The 18692-nt window shown below is 36.5% G+C and overlaps 1 long non-coding RNA gene across 1 annotated transcript; it reads left to right on the top strand.

Moving 5' to 3' along the window:
* Window positions 1-403: 403 nt before the first annotated feature.
* Window positions 404-13925, top strand: LOC116582987. Its single transcript, XR_004282578.1, has 2 exons — window positions 404-453; window positions 13821-13925. It is a non-coding gene; the product is annotated as an uncharacterized LOC116582987 (long non-coding RNA).
* Window positions 13926-18692: the final 4767 nt, after the last annotated feature.

Below are 18692 nucleotides of genomic sequence, written 5' to 3'. Positions count from 1 at the left end.
AAACCAATAAAATACTTGACAACACAGGCAGCAACCTCTTTGACATCAGCTGTAGTCACTTCTTACTTGACATGTCTCCAGAGACAAGAGAAATACACAAAAATGAAATGATGGGACTTCATCTAGATAAAAAGCTACTGCACAGTGAAACAAACAAACAAAACTGAAAGTCAACCTTTAGAATGGTAAAAGATGTTTTCAAATGACATATTTGATGAAAGGTCAGTATCTAAAGTCTATAAAGAACTTATCAAGTCAAAAAACAAATCTAGTTAAGAAATGGACAGAAGACATAAATAGACACTTTTCAAAAGAAAACATACAGATAGGGAACAGACACAAGAACAGATGTTCAACACCACTCATTATCAGGGAAATACAACTCAAAACTATGATGAGATATCACCTCACAGCTCTTAGAATGGCTAAAATTAATAACACAGGAAACAAGAGGTTGGTGAGGATGTGAAGAAAGGGGAACCCTCTTACACTGTTGGTGGGAATGCAAACTGGCACAGCCACCATGGAAAACAGTATTGAGATTATTCAAAAAGTTAAAGTAAAACCACCCTATGACCCAGAAGTTGCCCTACTAGGTATTTACCCAAAGGATACTAAAATACTGATTCAAAGGGTATTATGCACCCCATGCTTATAGCAGCCTTATCAACAATAGCCAAACTATATGGAAAGAACCCAAATATCCATCAACTGCTGAATGAACAAAGAAAAAGTGGTATATGTAATGGAATATTATTCAGCCATCCAAAAGAATGAAATCTTGCCATATGCAACAATACAAATGGAGCTAGGAATTATTATGCTAAGTGAAATAAGTCAGTCAGAGAAAGGCAAATACCATACAATTTAACTCACTTGTGGAATTTAAGAAATGAAAGAGATGAGCATAGGAGGAAAAAAAGAGAGAGACAAACCACAGAACAGACTCTTAACTATGCAGGACAAACTGAGGGCTGTTGGAGGGCAGGTGTGCAGGGGGATGGGTTAAATGGGTGATGGCTATTAAGGAGGGCACTTATTGTGATGAGCCCTGGGTGTCGTAAGTGATGAATCACTGAACACTATTCCTGAAACTATGTGTTATTTAACTGCCTTCCTGTTGCACTGTGTGTTATTTAACTGCAATTTAAATAAAAACTTTAAAAAGGAAAATTAATAAACACACCTGGGAATTTCATTATTAGAACCTCCAAAACCACCTTTATGTGTGTATGTATGTGTCTGTATATTTGCAAATGCATTTATTTACTGTGAGATTTGAATTTTGTGAAAAGCAACGTTACAATGGAAATCAATTTTATACTTAGGGTATTTCAAACCTAGTGCCTTTGGTTCAAGTGATCTGAGATTGTTCTTTTTGATCTGGATTGATTTTAGAAATATACTTGCAAAATAATACTCTGGAATAAGACTTAAAATACTGGCTCTTACGTTCAAATATGGTCTAAGGTTCTGCAGAAGTCCACTTTTGTTGGTATGGAAGAAATTAGCATAATATATAAACATTTAAAATAGTTTTACAGATATGTAAGTGCACAAATGTCATATATCCTAAGTACCACACCCTAAGGAGTTTAGAATTTAAAGTCAGAAATGGGCTTTGTATCAGAAAGTGATTTCCATTAGTTTAGCTTATACAATAGCAGCAAAAAGATTTGTGCAAAACTTAAAACTGCTCTTATTAATCTTTAATATTAGTGGGAAATGTTGTCTACAGGAAGTGCTATTCATTTTCTTTTATTGTTATTATTATGTTCAATTAGCCAATATATTAGTTTTTGATGTAGTATTCAATGACTCATTAGTTGCCTACGGCACCCAGTGCTCACCACAATGTGTGCACTCCTTAATACCCATCACCCTGTTATCCCATCCCCCTACTGCTCTCCTTTCTGTAGCCCTCAGTTTGTTTTCCAGACTCCAGACTCTCTCATGGTTTGTCTCCCTCTCTGCCATTCATTTTCTAAATCGATTTGAAAATTGTGGAAAAATATAAGCTGAATCTTTTCTTAACAAAAGATTAGTACTTGTTTCTCACACACACACACACACACACACACACACACACAGAGTACAAGCACAGGGAGTGGCAGAGGGAGAGGGGGGAGCAGGCTCCCCACAGAACAGAGAGAGCCTGATGTGGGACTCAATCCAAGGGCCCCAGGAGCATGACCTGAAGTAAAGGCAGTCATTTAACCAACTGTGCCATGCAGGTGCCCAAGATAAGCTGAATTTTGAACATCATTATTTTTTTAAAGATCTTTTGAAAATAATTTTTGGCTTCTAGATTTGAGTTGGCAATCCATTTTCAGGCACATCCTAGTTTAAGAGAACACTCCATCAAAAAAATCTAGATTTATAAAGATCAACATTCTAGAGGCACACCATGCCTATTACAAAGCGGTTCTTTGCTTTACCAATGAATTCAGGCTTTTTCAAAGTAGGAGTTCCTAGGAGTTCCCAGGAGTACATATCAGCACTGTATACACTATTAACTTATAGGCAGAGAGAAGTAGGCATGCTATAGTAGAACCACAGTCAAATGAAGATCAAATTGAAAATATAGCAATTTAAAAATGATTGTGGATGTAAAAGAGAAGATATGGATTGACAAAAGTCCAGTTTGAGCACCACCTTGCTGGACTACATCTGTGGCATTAAGTATGTTGCACTGAAAATGAGGATTATTTAAGGAGTACAGTGTTCTCTTAATAGTGGAACCTATAAGGTTGTTTTCATAAGTCTATATGAAGTTGCCATTCAAAAATATCCCTTTACACTTGATTCATACTTTTCATTAATGTTACATGACCACAGTCTTCTTGACCAGAAGATTATATGGTAAATATTTTTTTTTCTTCTAATATGTCTAAGGGTAAGTTTTGAAACTGTGGAATTCACAGTGTGACATGGGCATTATAAATGAACAAATGTTGATCTTTAGTAAAACCTTGGAAGACTGTGTGTGTAAACCTATTTCAGATATAGAAAAGGGAATAATATCCTCTGGAAATGTGAAATATCATGAGTGTGTAATATACACTTATAATTAAGATTGAGGTGGCTCTGTTTCTATCTTACTTTATTTTTTCCTTCCCTTCCCCTATGTTCCTGAGTTTTGTTTCTTAGTTTTCTCCCCATTTTTAAATTCAATTATTTGTTTTTGGTATGTTGAGTTGTACAAGGTGTTTATATATTTTGGATACTGTTTTTTGTATATGTCATTTGAAAATATCTTCTCCCATTCTGTAGGTTTCCTTTTATTTTTTTTAAATTTTTTCATTTTATTTATTTTCAGAAAAACAGTATTCATTATTTTTTCACCACACCCAGTGCTCCATGCAATCCGTGCCCTCTATAATACCCACCACCTGGTACCCCAACCTCCCACACCCCCGCCACTTCAAACCCCTCAGATTGTTTTTCAGAGTCCATAGTCTCTCATGATTCACCTCCCCTTCCAATTTCCCCCAACTCCCTTCTCCTCTCTAACACCCCTTGTCCTGATATTTGTTATGCTCCACAAATAAGTGAAACCATATGATAATTGACTCTCTCTGCTTGACTTATTTCACTCAGCATAATCTCTTCCAGTTATTGTTTAGTAGCATGTTATTTAACCTCCATGTATTTATGGTCTTTCCATATTTTTTCTTGTGGTTGACTTCTAGTTTCAGTTTCTTGGTCAGAAAAGATGCATGTTGTGACTTTGTTCTTTTTTAACTTGTTGAAGCTTGTTTTTTGGCCTAATATGTGATCTACTTTGGTGAATGTTCCATGCCCTCTTGAAAAGAGTACATATTTTGTTGTTTTAGAATGGAATGTTCTGAATATATCTGTTAAGTCCCTCTGGTCCAGTGTATCATTCAAAGTCATTGTTTCTGTTGTTGATTTTCCATTTAGATGATCTGTCTTTTGGAGTAAGTGAGGTGTTAAAGGCCTCTACTATTATTGTATTACTATTGATTATTTGTTTTATGTTTGTTACTAACAGTTTTATGTATCTAGGTGCTCACATGTTGGGTCATAAATATTTAGAATTGTAATATTTTCTTTTTGAACTTTCCTCTTTATTATTATATAGTGTTTGCTTCTCATTACAGCCCTTGTTTTAAAGTCAATTTTGTCTGATATAAGATTTGCTACCACAACTTTCTGTTGATATGCATTTCCATGATAAATGTTTCTTCATCCCCTTACTTTCAATCTGCTGGTGTCTAGTTCTGAAATAAGTTTATTATACAAAGCACAAAGATAGGTCTTGTATTGTTTGCTTTGTTTTAGAGAGTGAGGGAGTGCATACATGAGTGAGGGGAGTGGACAGAAGAAGAGGGAAAGAAAGAATCTTAAGAAAGCTCCACACCTAACACAAAGCTCAACACAGGACTCAATCTCATATCCTGAGATCAAGACATAAACTGAAACCAAGAGTCAGACACTTAACTATCTAAGTCACCCAGGTGCCCTGATAGACCTTGATTTTTATGACTCTTTCACCCTGTGTCTTCTGAGTGGAGCATTCTGTCCATTTACATTCAAAGTAATTATTGATAGATATGCATTTATTGCCATTTTGTTACTTGTTTTGTAGTGGCTTTTGCAGTTTTTTCTGATCCTTTCTTCTGTTGCTCTCCTTCATGGCTTTTAGCTTTTTTTTTTTTTTTAACCTGATATATTTGGATTCCTTTGTTTTTATTGTTTGCATATCTATTACTGGTCTTTTACCTGCCATACCACTAAGTTTGTATATAACATCTGCATGTTGCAGTTTATTTTAAATTATGTTTGCTTAAGTTTGAACCCATTTTTTACTCCTTTCCCCCCATGTTTTAGGTATAGGTGTGATGTTTTACATCTTTTTTGGTGAGCTCCATTACTGATATTTCCACTCAAAGAGTCCCCTTTACTATTTCTTGCAGGGATGATTTAGTGGCCATGAACTTTAGTTTTTGTTTGTCTGGAAAACTCTTTCTCTCTCCTTCTATTGTGAATGATAGGCTTGCTGGATTGAGTATTCTAGGTTACAGAATTTTCACTTCCAGCACTTTAAATATATCATGCCACTTTCTTCTAACCTGCAATGTTTCTGCTGTAAAACCTGCTGATAACCTTATGGTGTTTCCCTTGTATGTAATTATCCACTTTTCTCTTGCTGTTTTAAAATTTTTTTCTTCATCACTACTTTTGGCCATTATAATTACTATGTGTCATGGTGCAGACTTGCTTGGGTTGGTTTTTGTTTGTGCCTCATGAAATTTGGCCTCTCTGATTTTCAGAATCAAATACTATGGAGATTCATCTTCTCTGTGCAGTCTCCCTGATTTGGTAGTCTGTTTCTTGTTCCTTTCTGCACCCACAGCTCCCTCTGTATTGCACCCAGACCTGTGAGATTTAGCTCCTCACCAAATTTCTTCCCTTTTTATTCTCTTGGATGTGGCCTCTTCTCTACATTTAGCTTTGGAGTTTATCCTGCCAGTGTTTGGGTCATATTCTGGATTATTTGCAGTGATGTGAGTGTTACTTAGTTGTATCCACAACACAAGATGGGTTTAGGGTCCTCCTAATCCACTATCTCCCCTGAAAGTCTCTAACCAATTATTATTAATGAATATTTAGGTGTTTCCTCTTTGTTGCTATTGCAAACACTACTTGGTATTTACTCAAAGAATATGAAAACACTAATCCTAAAATTATATATGCATCCTATGTTTATTGCAGCATTATTTACAATAGCCAATTATGGAAGCAGCCCATTTCCATTGACTGATGAACAAATAAAGAAAGTGGTATAAATATACAATGGAATATTATTTGCCGTAAGAAAGAATGAAATCTTGCCATTTCTCGCAACATGGATGGATCTAGATAGTATAATGCTAAGTGAAATAAGTCAGAGAAAAGCCATATGATTTCATCTATATGTTGAGTTTAAGAAACAAAACAAATGAGCAAAGGAAAAAAAGGAAACAAACCAATAAATAGAGTATTTATTTGTTTATTTTTTTATTGTTATGTTAGTCATCATACAGTACTTCATTAGTTTTTGATGTAGTGTTCCATGACTCATTGTTTGCATATAACATCCAGTGCTTATTGCAATATGTGTCCTCCTTAGTATCCATCACTGGGATTATCCAACCCCTACACCCCTTCCCTCTAAAACCCTCACAATAAAGAGATTTTTAACTAGAGAGAACAAACAGATGTTTACCAGAGGGGAGATAGGTGAAATAAATGAGGGGGATTAAGAGTACACTTATCTTGATGACTACTGAATAATGTATACAATTGTTGAATCACTATATTGTATACCTGAAATAAATATAATACTGTATGTTATACTGGAATTAAAAAAAAAAGGAATGACAGAGTAGAAAGAGACTCAGTCCTTGAGGACATCACTGGGATCTGCAACAAACTTGGTCTACTTACTTATAAACTTCTTGTTATATGAGTGATATAAACTATTTTTGTCTTTTACTTTTTATGGTTTAAGAGTGTCCTTTGCAGAGTTTTCTTTTTTCCAAGTTGTAACCTCCTTTGATGACATGTGAAATTATTTTAGGTTCAATTTAATATGCACAAAGCCCTCATCTTATTTTCCCTGGAAACAGTTCTATCCACAGTCCAAAACACTGTTTTCCAAAACACTCCCTAGAAACAAGATAAGGAGAGCCAATCAACTTATGTCAATGAACACTAATGTTAAGTGAAAAAAAATCTGAAAAGAAAAGCTGCAGCAATTAGACAAGATGAAATAAAAGGCATTCAAATTGGTAAAGAAGTAAAAGAAGACATAATTCTACATATAGAGAACCTGAAATACTCCACAAAAAATTAGAAGTAATAAAAGATTTCAGTAATTTGCAGTATATAAAATTAGCACACAGAAATTTGTTGTATTTCCGTACACTAATAATGAAATAACAATAAAGAAATTAAGAAAATTAAGAAAACAATCCCATTTACAATTGCACCAAAAAGAATAAAATACCTAAGAATAAACTTAAACAGAGATAGAAGACCTGTACTCTGAAAACTACAAAGCACTGATGAAAGAAATTGAAGACAACACAAATGGAGATATTCCATGTTCATGGATTACAAGGACAGTTATTGTTAAAATGCTCATACTACCCAAAGCAATCTACAAATTCAAAGCAATCTCTATTAAAATACCATGAGCATTTTTCACAGAACTAGAACAAACAATCCTAAAATTTGTATGGAACCTGAAGAGACCCTGAATAGCCAAAGCAATCTTGAGAAAGAACAAAGCTGGAGGTATCACAATGTCAGAATTCAAGATACAATGCACTGTAGTACTATAGTGCTACAGTACAGTACTACAGTACTGTAGTATTAAAGTACTACAGTAATTGCAACAGTATGAAACTGACCAAAAAAATAGACACATAAATCAATGAAAGAAAATAGTTCAGAAATAAAACCACACTTTTATGGTCAATTAGTCTACGACAAAGGAGACAAGAATATGCAATGGAGAAAAGACAGCCTCTTCACAAATGGTGTTGGAAAAACTGGGCAGCAAAAGAATGAAACTGGGCCTTTTTTTTTCATCACCCACAAAGGTAAGCTCAAAATGGATTAAATGTCAGAGAGGAGAGAAAATGGCAAAATAGTAGGGGGACCCTAGGCATGCCTCATTCCTAAAACACAGCTAGATAAATTTAAAATCATTCTGAACATGCAAAAAATAGATCTGAGGACTGAGAGAACAAACTGAACACCTAGAGGGAGAAAAGAGGCCACATCATGGAAGGTGGTAGGAGAAAAAGTCATGATGGACGAATTAAGATGGCACAGTAGTAGAACCCTATGCTTGCCTCATCCCTCAAACACAGCTAGTTAGTATCAGATCATTCTGAAAACACAGGTAATCAATCAGAACTGTTAGAACAAACTGTACAACTAGAGGGAGAAAGGAAGCCACATCATGTAAAGTAGAAGACACAGAGATGTGATTTTGGGAGAAAAAGAATCAGTGGTACCACAGAAGGTAGGGAGCCCTGATCAGGGGGACAAGAGAGAAAGAGAAGGAGAGAGGGAAAAAGAGAGAAAGAGAACAGAGTACAGGACATTTCACAAGGAAAACACTTCCCCAAAACCATTGATGGGGAAAATGGGAGGGGTTGATTATTGCAAGTTTGCACAAACAGCAGAGATCAAAGAATAACATTTTAGGAGTCAGCACCATTGCCAGGTGGAGCCTAGTGGGTGTAGAAGTGCTCCTGTGAAGGAGGCCCACTAGTGGATAATGTGGTCTGAGGAATCCCTGGGTCTCTCTGGGAGAGAGAGTTTCCCATCTTGGATGGCATTTGGAAGAGGCAGCACTGCCCATCTGAGGACAAAAGAGCCAGAGGGTGCCATTGAGCTGCCCCATTAATTAACATATCAGCAGAGACACCTGTTGAGGGCAGCTAACCTGGACTTGGACACCAGCTTTGCTGCACTTTGCCATAAACTCCAAGCCCCAGAACATCCATGGAACTTCCCTTAAAGAACAAACCAGCATCAACAACAGCATAGCAAGACCCTGTATGAGGGTATCAGCACAGGTCCAGGCCATGCTAGGTCCCTAAAATTTTGAGTTTTGAAAACAAGCTGCACACCTGAGATAAAGTAGGATCAATGTACTGTCATATGGGAAGATGCCACAGACATAGACAAGATGAAGGCAAGGGTCTGAAAGAAGCCTGGGACAAATGAAGGAAGATTGTGTGCTATTCTGTGAAGGCTTCCTGAAGAGCAAGGGGCACAAACTCTCCTTTTGAGGGACAAGAAACCTGGCTGACACAATTTTTCCCTCATTGCATTAGCTTGGAGGAACTTCACTAAGCAGCACAGTGCCTAGAGTGGAGACTTCATCCTCTTATACAAAGCCTCATCCCCTGTGTTCTGCAGGTGAGTCTGAACTAGTGCAAGTGTGTGTGACAGGCAGACCAGCATCATGCCTCTCCCTCAGAAGAGAAACACAACCCCTCCACACCCCCCCCACACATGCACCAAGTCTAGTGACCTTAGAATGTTGAAAAATTTCAGATTTACTGGAAATAGGATCTGGCCTCTTAACAGGGAGACCAAAACCCATATAGTTAAAACTCAACACCTTGGACAAGGTCTAAACACTCCCCATTGCAGGCAAGATAAAACACTACAAAGGACTGACCTGAGGGAAAGTGCAGCTCAAACACAACAATAGAGTGCAAACAGCACACGCCAGAAACACTTCCTGAAGAACCATGCCCTGGTCAGTATATGACATTTTCTTAATATAGCTATTACTCTCAGGAGCAGATAACATAACGGGCTTTCCTAACACAGAGAAGACCGAAACCTAGACAAAATGCCAAGATACAGGAATTCACCCCAAAAGAAAGAACAAGAAGAGGCCATGGCCAGGGAGCTAATAAAAACAGATATAAGTACTATGCCTGTAACAGAATTTAAAACAATATTCACAAGGATAGTAGCTGGGCTTGAGAAAATCATAGAAGACACCAGGTACTTACTACAGAGATTAAAGACCTAAAAACTAGTCAGGCCCCAATCAAAAAACACTATAACTGAGATACAAAACCAACCGGATGTAATGAGCATAAGTATGGATAGAGTGGAGTAATGAATAAGTGATATAGAAGATAAAATTATGGAAAATAATGAAGCTAAACAGAAGAGGGAAAGGAAAATATTGGGTCACAAATGTAGAATCAGGGAACTCAGTGACTCCATAAAGCATAATAACATTTGTATCATAGGATTCTCAGAAAAAGATGAGAGGGAAAAGGGGTTAGAAGGTTTATTAGAGTAAATTTTAACTGAAAAATTCCCTAATCTGCAAAGGAAACAGATATCCAAATCCAGGAGGCACTAAGAACTTCCATGAAATCAACAAAGCGAGGCCAACACCAAGGCATATCAGTAAGATTTGCAAAATACAGAAATAAGTAAAACATCCAGAGAACATCAAGGGAAAAGAAATCCTTAAATCAGGTTAGCAGCAGACTTAACAGAAACTTAGCAAGCCAGAGAAGAGGGCATGATATATTCAATATGATGGATGGGGAAAATATGCAGCCAAGAATACTGCATCCACCAAAGCTATCATTTAGAATAGAAGGAGCTATAAAGACCTTCCCAGGCAAACAAAACTAAAGGAATTCATGACCATTAAACCAGACCAACAAGAAATATTAAAGGGGACTCTCTGAATGTGAAAGAGGCCAAAAGCAACAAAGACTAGAAAAATGCAAAGAAAATATCCAGAAACAACAACTGGACAAATAATACAATGGAACTAAATTCATATCTAGCAATAATCACTCTGAATGTAAATTGACTAAATGTTCCAATGAAAAGACATAGGGTATCAGAATGGATAAAAATACAAGACTAATCTGTATGATGCCTACAGAGACTCATTTCAAACCTGAAGATATCTGCAGAGTGAAAGTGAAACAATGGGTAAATGTCTATCATGCCAAGGGATGAAGTCTAGAGTAGCCACACTTATATCAGAAAAACCAGACTTTAAAACAAATCCTATAACAAGAGATGAAGAAGGGCACTATATCATAATTAAGGGGTCTATCCCATAAGAAGATCTAATAATTGTAAATATTTATGCCCACAAATTGGGAGCACCCACATATATATATCTAATAAAAACATAAAGGAACTTATTGATAACAATACAATAGTAGTAAGGGACATTCACAACCACTTACATCAATGGACAGATCATCTAAGCAAAAAAATCAACAAAAAAACAATGATTTTGAATGATGCACTGGACCAGATGGACTTAACAGATATATTCAGAACATTTCATTCTAAAGCAGCAGAAGACACATTCTTTTCTAGTGCACATGGGCCATTCTCCAGAATAGATCACATACTGGGTCATAAATCAGGCCTCAACAAATAAACAAAGAAAAGATTGAAATCATACCATGCATATTTTCTGACCACGATGCTATGAAACTTGAAGACAACCACAAGAAAAAAAAATTGGAAAGACCACAAATACATGGAGAAAAAGAACATTCTACTAGGGAATGAGTGGGTTAACCAGGAAATGCAAGAGGAAATTTTAAAAATACATGGAAACAAATGAAAATGAGATCACAGCAGTCCAAAACTTTTGGGATGCTGCAAAAATAGTCATAAGAGGGAAGTATATTAACGATATGGTCTACCTCAGTAAGGATAAGTATCAAATATCTAACCTTACACTTAAAGGAGCCAGAGGAAGAACAGCAGATAAAACCTAAAACCAAGAGAAGAAAGGAAGTAACAATGACTAGAGAAGAAATAAATGACATAGAAACAAACAAACAAAAAGCAGTAGAACAGAAATTGAAACTAAGAGCTGGTTCCTTGAAAGAATTAATGAAACTGAAAAACTGTTAGCCCGACTTATCAGAAAGAAAAGAGAAAGGACCCAAATAAATGAAACCGTGAATGAGAGAGGAGAGAGTATCACAGACACCACAGAAGTACAAAGAATTATAAGAGAAGACTATGAAAAATTATATGCCAATAAAGTGGACAATCTGGACAAAATGGATAAATTCCTAGAAACATATAAACCATAAAAATTGAAATATGAAGAAATAGAAAATTTGAATAGACCATAATTAGTAAAGAAATTGAATTGGTATTCAAAAATATCCCAAAACCCAAAATTCCCGTGCCAGATGGCTTCAAAGACAAATTCTCCCAAACATTAAAAAAAAAGAAGTTAATACCTATTCTTCTCAAACTGTTAAAAAGAATAGAAATGGAAGGAAAACTTCAAAACTCATTTTACAAGGCCAGCATTACCTTGATTCCAAAGCCAAAGACCCCACTAAAAAGGAGAATTATCGGCCAATATCCCTGAAGAACATGGATGCAAAAATTCTCAATATGATACTAGCAAATCAAATCCAATGGTACCCTAAAAGAGTTATTCATCTTAATCAAGCAGAATTTACTTCTGACCAGCAAGGGTGGTTCAATATTCATAAATCAATGAATGTGATATACCACATTAATGAATAAGATAGGAAGTACAACATTCACTGTTGATAAAATCTCTCTACAAAGTAGACATAGAGGGAACATACCTCAACATCATAAAGGCCATATACAAAAGTCCTGCAGCTAATGTCATCCTCACTGGGGAAAATCTATTAGCTTTTCCTCTATAGCCAGGAAGAAAACAGGTATGTCCACTCTCACCATTGTTATTTAACATAGTACTGGAAGTCCCAGCCACAGTAATCAGAAAACACAAAGAAATAAAAGGCATTCAAATTGTCAAGGAAGAAGTCAAATTTTCTTCGTTCCCAGAGGACATGATAATTCTATGTAGAAAACCCAAAAGACTCCACCAAAAATTTGCTAGAACTCATACACTAATTCAGCAATACCACAGAATACAAAATCAGCATACATATATCTATCACATTTCTATACACCAATAATGAAGTAGCAGAAAGAGAAGTCAAGGGATTCATCCCATTTGCAACTGCCCAAACCCATAAGATACGAAAGAATAACCCAGACAAAGAGTTAAATGATCTGTATTCTGAAAACTACATTGAGGATGACACAAATGAAATGAAAAAACAGGGTCATCTGGTTGGCTTAGATGTTGTGTCTGCCTTCAGACAGATTTCAGCTTGGAGTCCTGGGATCAAGCTCTGCATCAGACTCCCTGCTCAGGGGGAAGCCTGCTTCTCCCTCTTACACTCCCCCTGCTTGTGTTCCTTCTCTCGTGTGTCTTTCTCTGTCAAATAAATAAATAAAATCTTTGGGAAGAAAAGAAATGAAAAATATTATACGCTCATAGATTGGAAGAACAACTGTTGTTAAAATGTCTACACTACACAAAAAAATCTGTATATTGGATGCAATCCTTATCAAAATACCACCAGCATTTTTCAAAGAGCTAGCACAAACAACCCTAAAATTTGTATGGAATCACAAAAGAACATAAGTTGCCAAAGCAATCTTGAAAAAGAAAAACAAAGCTGAAAGCATCACAATTCCAGACTTCAAGCTATATTACAAAGTTGTAGTCATCAAGACAGTATGATACTGGCACAAAACCAAACACCCAGATCAAAGGAATGGAGTAGAAAACCCAGAAATGGACCCACAACTGAATGGTTAACTAATCTTTGACAAAAGAGGAAAGAATATCCTTTGGAAATAAGACAGTCTCTTCAACAAATGGTGTTGGGAAAACTGGAAAGCAACATGCAGAAGATTGAAACTGGACCACTTTCTTACACCATACGAAAAAATAAATTCAAAATGGATGAAAGATTTACATGTGAGTCAGGAAACCATCAAAATTCTAGAGAAGACAGGAAGCAACCTCTTTCACATTGGCCATATCAATTTCTTACTAGGCACATCTCTAGGGGCAAGGGAAACAAAACCAAAAACAATCTATTGGGACTTCTTCAAGATACCAAACTTCTGCATAGTGAAGGAAATAATCACAAAAACTAAAAGGAATCCTACGGAGTGGAGAAGATATTTCCAAATGGCATATCTGATAAATGATTAATTTATAAAATCTATAAAGAACATACCAAGCTCAACACCCCCCCCAAAAAGAAATAATCTTGTTAAGAAATAGGCATAAGGCATGAACATTTTTCTGAAGAAGACCTACAGATGGACAACAGACATATGAAGTGATGCTCTACATCACTCATCGTCAAAACTATGATGAGATGTCACCTCACACCTGTTAAAATTAATAACACAGGAAACAACAGATGTTGGTGAGACTGTAGAGAATGGGGAACACTCTTAAACTGTTGGTGGGAAGGCAAACTGGTGCCGTCACTCTGGAAAACAGTATGAAGGTTACTCAAAAAATTTGTAATAGCACTACCCTATAACCCAGCAATATTTACCTAAAGAATTCAAAAATGCTGTTCCAAATGGGCACAACCCCCCAATGATTAAAGCAGCATTATCATTAGCTAAATTATGGAAAAAGCCCATATGTCCATCAACCGATGAATGTGTGTGTGTATATGTGCACGTGTGTGCGTATACATATACATACAACAGAATATTATTCATCCATCAAAAAGAATGGTTCCTTGCCATATGTAGCAAAGTGGATGGAGCTAAAATGTATTATGCTAAGGAAGACAAATACCATATAATTTCACTCATATGTGGTATTGAAGAAACAAAGAAGCAAAGGAATAAAAGAGAGAGGGAAGAAAACCAAGAAACTGACTCTTAACTACCGTGCACTGATGGTTAGCAGAGGGGAAGTGGGTGTGGGTGGGTAAAATAAGTGATGGGGTTTAAGGAGTGCGCTTGCTGTAATGAGCACTGGGCATTGTATGGAAGTGTTGAATCACTATATTGCACACCTGAAGCTAATATTACACTGTATATTAGTTAATTGGTATTTAAATAAAACTTTTTTTAAAAAAGAAAAGAAATGGCACTCATATGAAAGCAGCCTGTTGACCAGAACTAGAAAGCTAGGAATCATTATGTCCTCTTTTGCCTCTTTCACTATTCCATACTAATTCTTGTCACCAAATCCTTGAGTCTACTTTTAAATTTGTCTTTACTATGTCTTTTCCTTTCTATCCCAACTGTCAATGTAGTTGTCTAAAATATTATCACTTCTCAGCTGGACCCCCGCACTAGCATGCTAACTGAACCAATGTGCTTTGCGCCAATTGTGATCCCACACGATCTTTTAAACATAGTGCTACTAGTACAATCTTTCTAAAAATGCAAATATGACCACATCATTCCTCTGCTTGAAATTTTTTTTTAATTTTTTATTTTTTATAAACATATATATATATTTTTTTTTAATTAATTTTTTATTTTTTATAAACATATATTTTTATCCCCAGGGGTACAGGTCTGTGAATCACCAGGTTTACACACTTCACAGCACTCACCAAAGCACATACCCTCCCCAATGTCCATAATCCCACCCCCTTCTCCCAAACCCCCTCCCCCCAGCAACCCTCAGTTTGTTTTGTGAGATTAAGAGTCACTTATGGTTTGTCTCCCTCCCAATCCCATCTTGCTTCATTGATTCTTCTCCTACCCACTTAAGCCCCCATGTTGCATCACCACTTCCTCATATCAGGGAGATCATATGATAGTTGTCTTTCTCTGCTTGACTTATTTCGCTAAGCATGATACGCTCTAGTTCCATCCATGTTGTCGCAAATGGCAAGATTTCATTTCTTTTGATGGCTGCATAGTATTCCATTGTGTATATATACCACATCTTGATCCATTCATCTGTTGATGGACATCTAGGTTCTTTCCACCGTTTGGCTATTGTGGACATTGCTGCTATAAACATTTGGGTGCACGTGCCCCTTTGGATCACTACGTCTGTATCTTTAGGGTAAATACCCAATAGTGCAATTGCTGGGTCATAGGGCAGTTCTATTTTCAACATTTTGAGGAACCTCCATGCTGTTTTCCAAAGTGGCTGCACCAGCTTGCATTCCCACCAACAGTGTAGGAGGGTTCCCCTTTCTCCGCATCCTCGCCAGCATCTGTCATTTCCTGACTTGTTGATTTTAGCCATTCTGACTGGTGTGAGGTGATATCTCATTGTGGTTTTGATTTGTATTTCCCTGATGCCGAGTGATATGGAGCACTTTTTCATGTGTCTGTTGGCCATCTGGATGTCTTCTTTGCAGAAATGTCTGTTCATGTCCTCTGCCCATTTCTTGATTGGATTATTTGTTCTTTGGGTATTGAGTTTGCTAAGTTCTTTATAGATTCTAGACACTAGTCCTTTATCTGATATGTCGTTGGCAAATATCTTCTCCCATTCTGTCAGTTGTCTTTTGATTTTGTTAACTGTTTCCTTTGCTGTGCAAAAGCTTTTGATCTTGATGAAATCCCAATAGTTCATTTTTGCCCTTGCTTCCCTTGCCTTTGGCGTTGTTCCTAGGAAGATGTTGCTGCGGCTGAGGTCGAAGAGGTTGCTGCCTGTGTTCTCCTCAAGGATTTTGATGGATTCCTTTCACACATTGAGGTCCTTCATCCATTTTGAGTCTATTTTTGTGTGTGGTGTAAGGAAATGGTCCAATTTCATTTTTCTGCATGTAGCTGTCCAATTTTCCCAGCACCATTTATTGAAGAGGCTGTCTTTTTTCCATTGGACATTCTTTCCTGCTTTGTCGAAGATTAGTTGACTGTAGAGTTGAGGGTCTATTTCTGGGCTCTCTATTCTGTTCCATTGATCTATGTGTCTGTTTTTGTGCCAGTACCATGCTGTCTTGATGATGACAGCTTTGTAATAGAGCTGGAAGTCCGGAATTGTGATGCCACCAACGTTGGCTTTCTTTTTCAATATCCCTTTGGCTATTCGAGGTCTTTTCTGGTTCCATATAAATTTTAGAATTATTTGTTCCATTTCTTTGAAAAATATGGATGGTACTTTGATAGGAATTGCATTAAATGTGTAGATTGCTTTAGGTAGCATAGACATTTTCACAATATTTATTCTTCCAATCCAGGAGCATGGAACATTTTTCCATTTCTTTGTGTCTTCCTCAATTTCTTTCATGAGTACTTTATAGTTTTCTGAGTATAGATTCTGTGCCTCTTTGGTTAGGTTTATTCCTAGGTATCTTATGGTTTTGGGTGCAATTGTAAATGGGATTGACTCCTTAATTTCTCTTTCTTCTGACTTGCTGTTGGTGTAGAGAAATGCAACTGATTTCTGTGCATTGATTTTATATCCTGACACTTTACTGAATTCCTGTACAAGTTCTAGCAGTTTTGGAGTGGAGTCTTTTGGGTTTTCCACATATAGTATCATATCATCTGCAAAGAGTGATAATTTGACTTCTTCTTTGCCGATTTGGATGCCTTTAATTTCCTTTTGTTGTCTGATTGCTGAGGCTAGGACCTCTAGTACTATGTTGAATAGCAGTGGTGATAATGGACATCCCTGCCATGTTCCTGATCTTAGCGGAAAAGCTTTCAGTTTTTCTCCATTGAGAATGATATTTGCGGTGGGTTTTTCATAGATGGCTTTGATGATATTGAGGTATGTGCCCTCTCTCTGCTTGAAATTTTTCAACGCCTTTCTAACCCCTATCTTTATGGCTTTATGGTCTAAGCTCCAACCATTCAGAATTATTTGCAGTTCATTGAAGGTGCCATGCTCAGTTGTTTGTACATTTATTCATGCCATTCTTATTTTCTTGAATGCTTTTCTCTACATCTATATCTTTTACATTAAGACTCTGAGGCATCACCTTTCTCCCAAACCTTCCCTGTTACCACTACTCCAGGTTAAGTGCCAAGTTAAAATACATACATTCCCTATACCTCACTATATTGCCTAGCATGCCATTGCATGTTTTTTACAGGTCTATCTGTTCAGTTGACTGGAGAGCTCCTTGAGAGTAGAAACTGTGTTTAAGTCACCTTAGGGTTTCTGAGTTATATTTTCTTAAGTCTTGGTTTTGTATATTTTAGAATAATATAACTATTCTTCTCAGCAAAGTCAGGTCTAAGTTTTCCCTGAACATTGTGTCCTACAATTTTCCTATGGTAACACAAAATCAGTTAAAAACTAAAACATTCTGGGGTGCCTGGGTGGCTCAGTTGGTTAAGCATCTGCCTTTGGCTCAGGTCATAATCTCAGGGTTCTGGGGATTGAGCCCCTTGTGGATCTCCCTGTTTGGTGGGGAGCCTGCTTCTTCTTCTCCTTCTGCTTCTTGTCCTGTTTGTACTCTCTTACTCTCTGTCAAACAAATAAATAAATAAAATCTAGAAAAAAAAAAAAACACCACACTCTTAAACAAATTGCTCAGAACTCAGAATACAGACTGTGTCTCCTTTCTTGGAATGAAGAAGAGAAAATGTCTACAAAATGTGAAATCAAACCTGAATTAGTATCTTGATAAACAATCTTGTGACAGAACAAAGATGCTGCTTTAAGGACAATACATTTCTACGAGTAAAGATAACCTTTGAGTTTCTCAGTTTTGTCTTTTTACTTAGCCTAAAGCAGGTCCAAATTCTCCAGCGTTTTCTTTCAGGTATAAAACACACTTGGTACTAATTTAAATAAATTGTACATTCTGAATTCAGTTCAGTTTAAAATTGAGTATTTATAATAAAGAAGATTTTGCTAAATTAAAATGATAGGAATAGAAATAAAGTTTATTTAGGCTATATAGAGCTTGGTTGAAAACATTTCTTAACATAACACTTTCTGATTGGGAAATCATAAAATTTTAGAGCTAAAAAGATACCTCTTAGATAAGGAACTATCTCAGCATTAGTATGATGGCAAAAATAAATTACTGTGTACACTTATAACTTGTAAAAATGAAGGATTTTCTATTCTTCCTACTCATTTTTCCAGCGAGGAAAGGTCTACTTAATTCTGTTTCATGTATCTGCCATATAGTTTAGACTGCTAGACTTTCAGGAAATGGGAGTTTCTTAAAATTGTTCACCAGCAAAAGGATTTCAGAATTTCACTCAAAGCTTTCAGTATGGATCCAAGTTAAATTGGGTCAATAAGCTGAAGTTTGTATATTACAAATGCTGCTTTCATTCAGTTTGAACGTGCTGAGTGGCAGGTATGATATGCCTACTGAAATAAGAGCTTTGATTTC

This window comes from Mustela erminea, chromosome X, assembly GCF_009829155.1.
Source record: "Mustela erminea isolate mMusErm1 chromosome X, mMusErm1.Pri, whole genome shotgun sequence".
Classification (NCBI taxonomy): domain Eukaryota; kingdom Metazoa; phylum Chordata; class Mammalia; order Carnivora; family Mustelidae; genus Mustela; species Mustela erminea.
The sequence above is the reverse complement of the archived record's forward strand: the minus strand, read 5'-3'. Positions and strand labels throughout refer to the sequence as shown.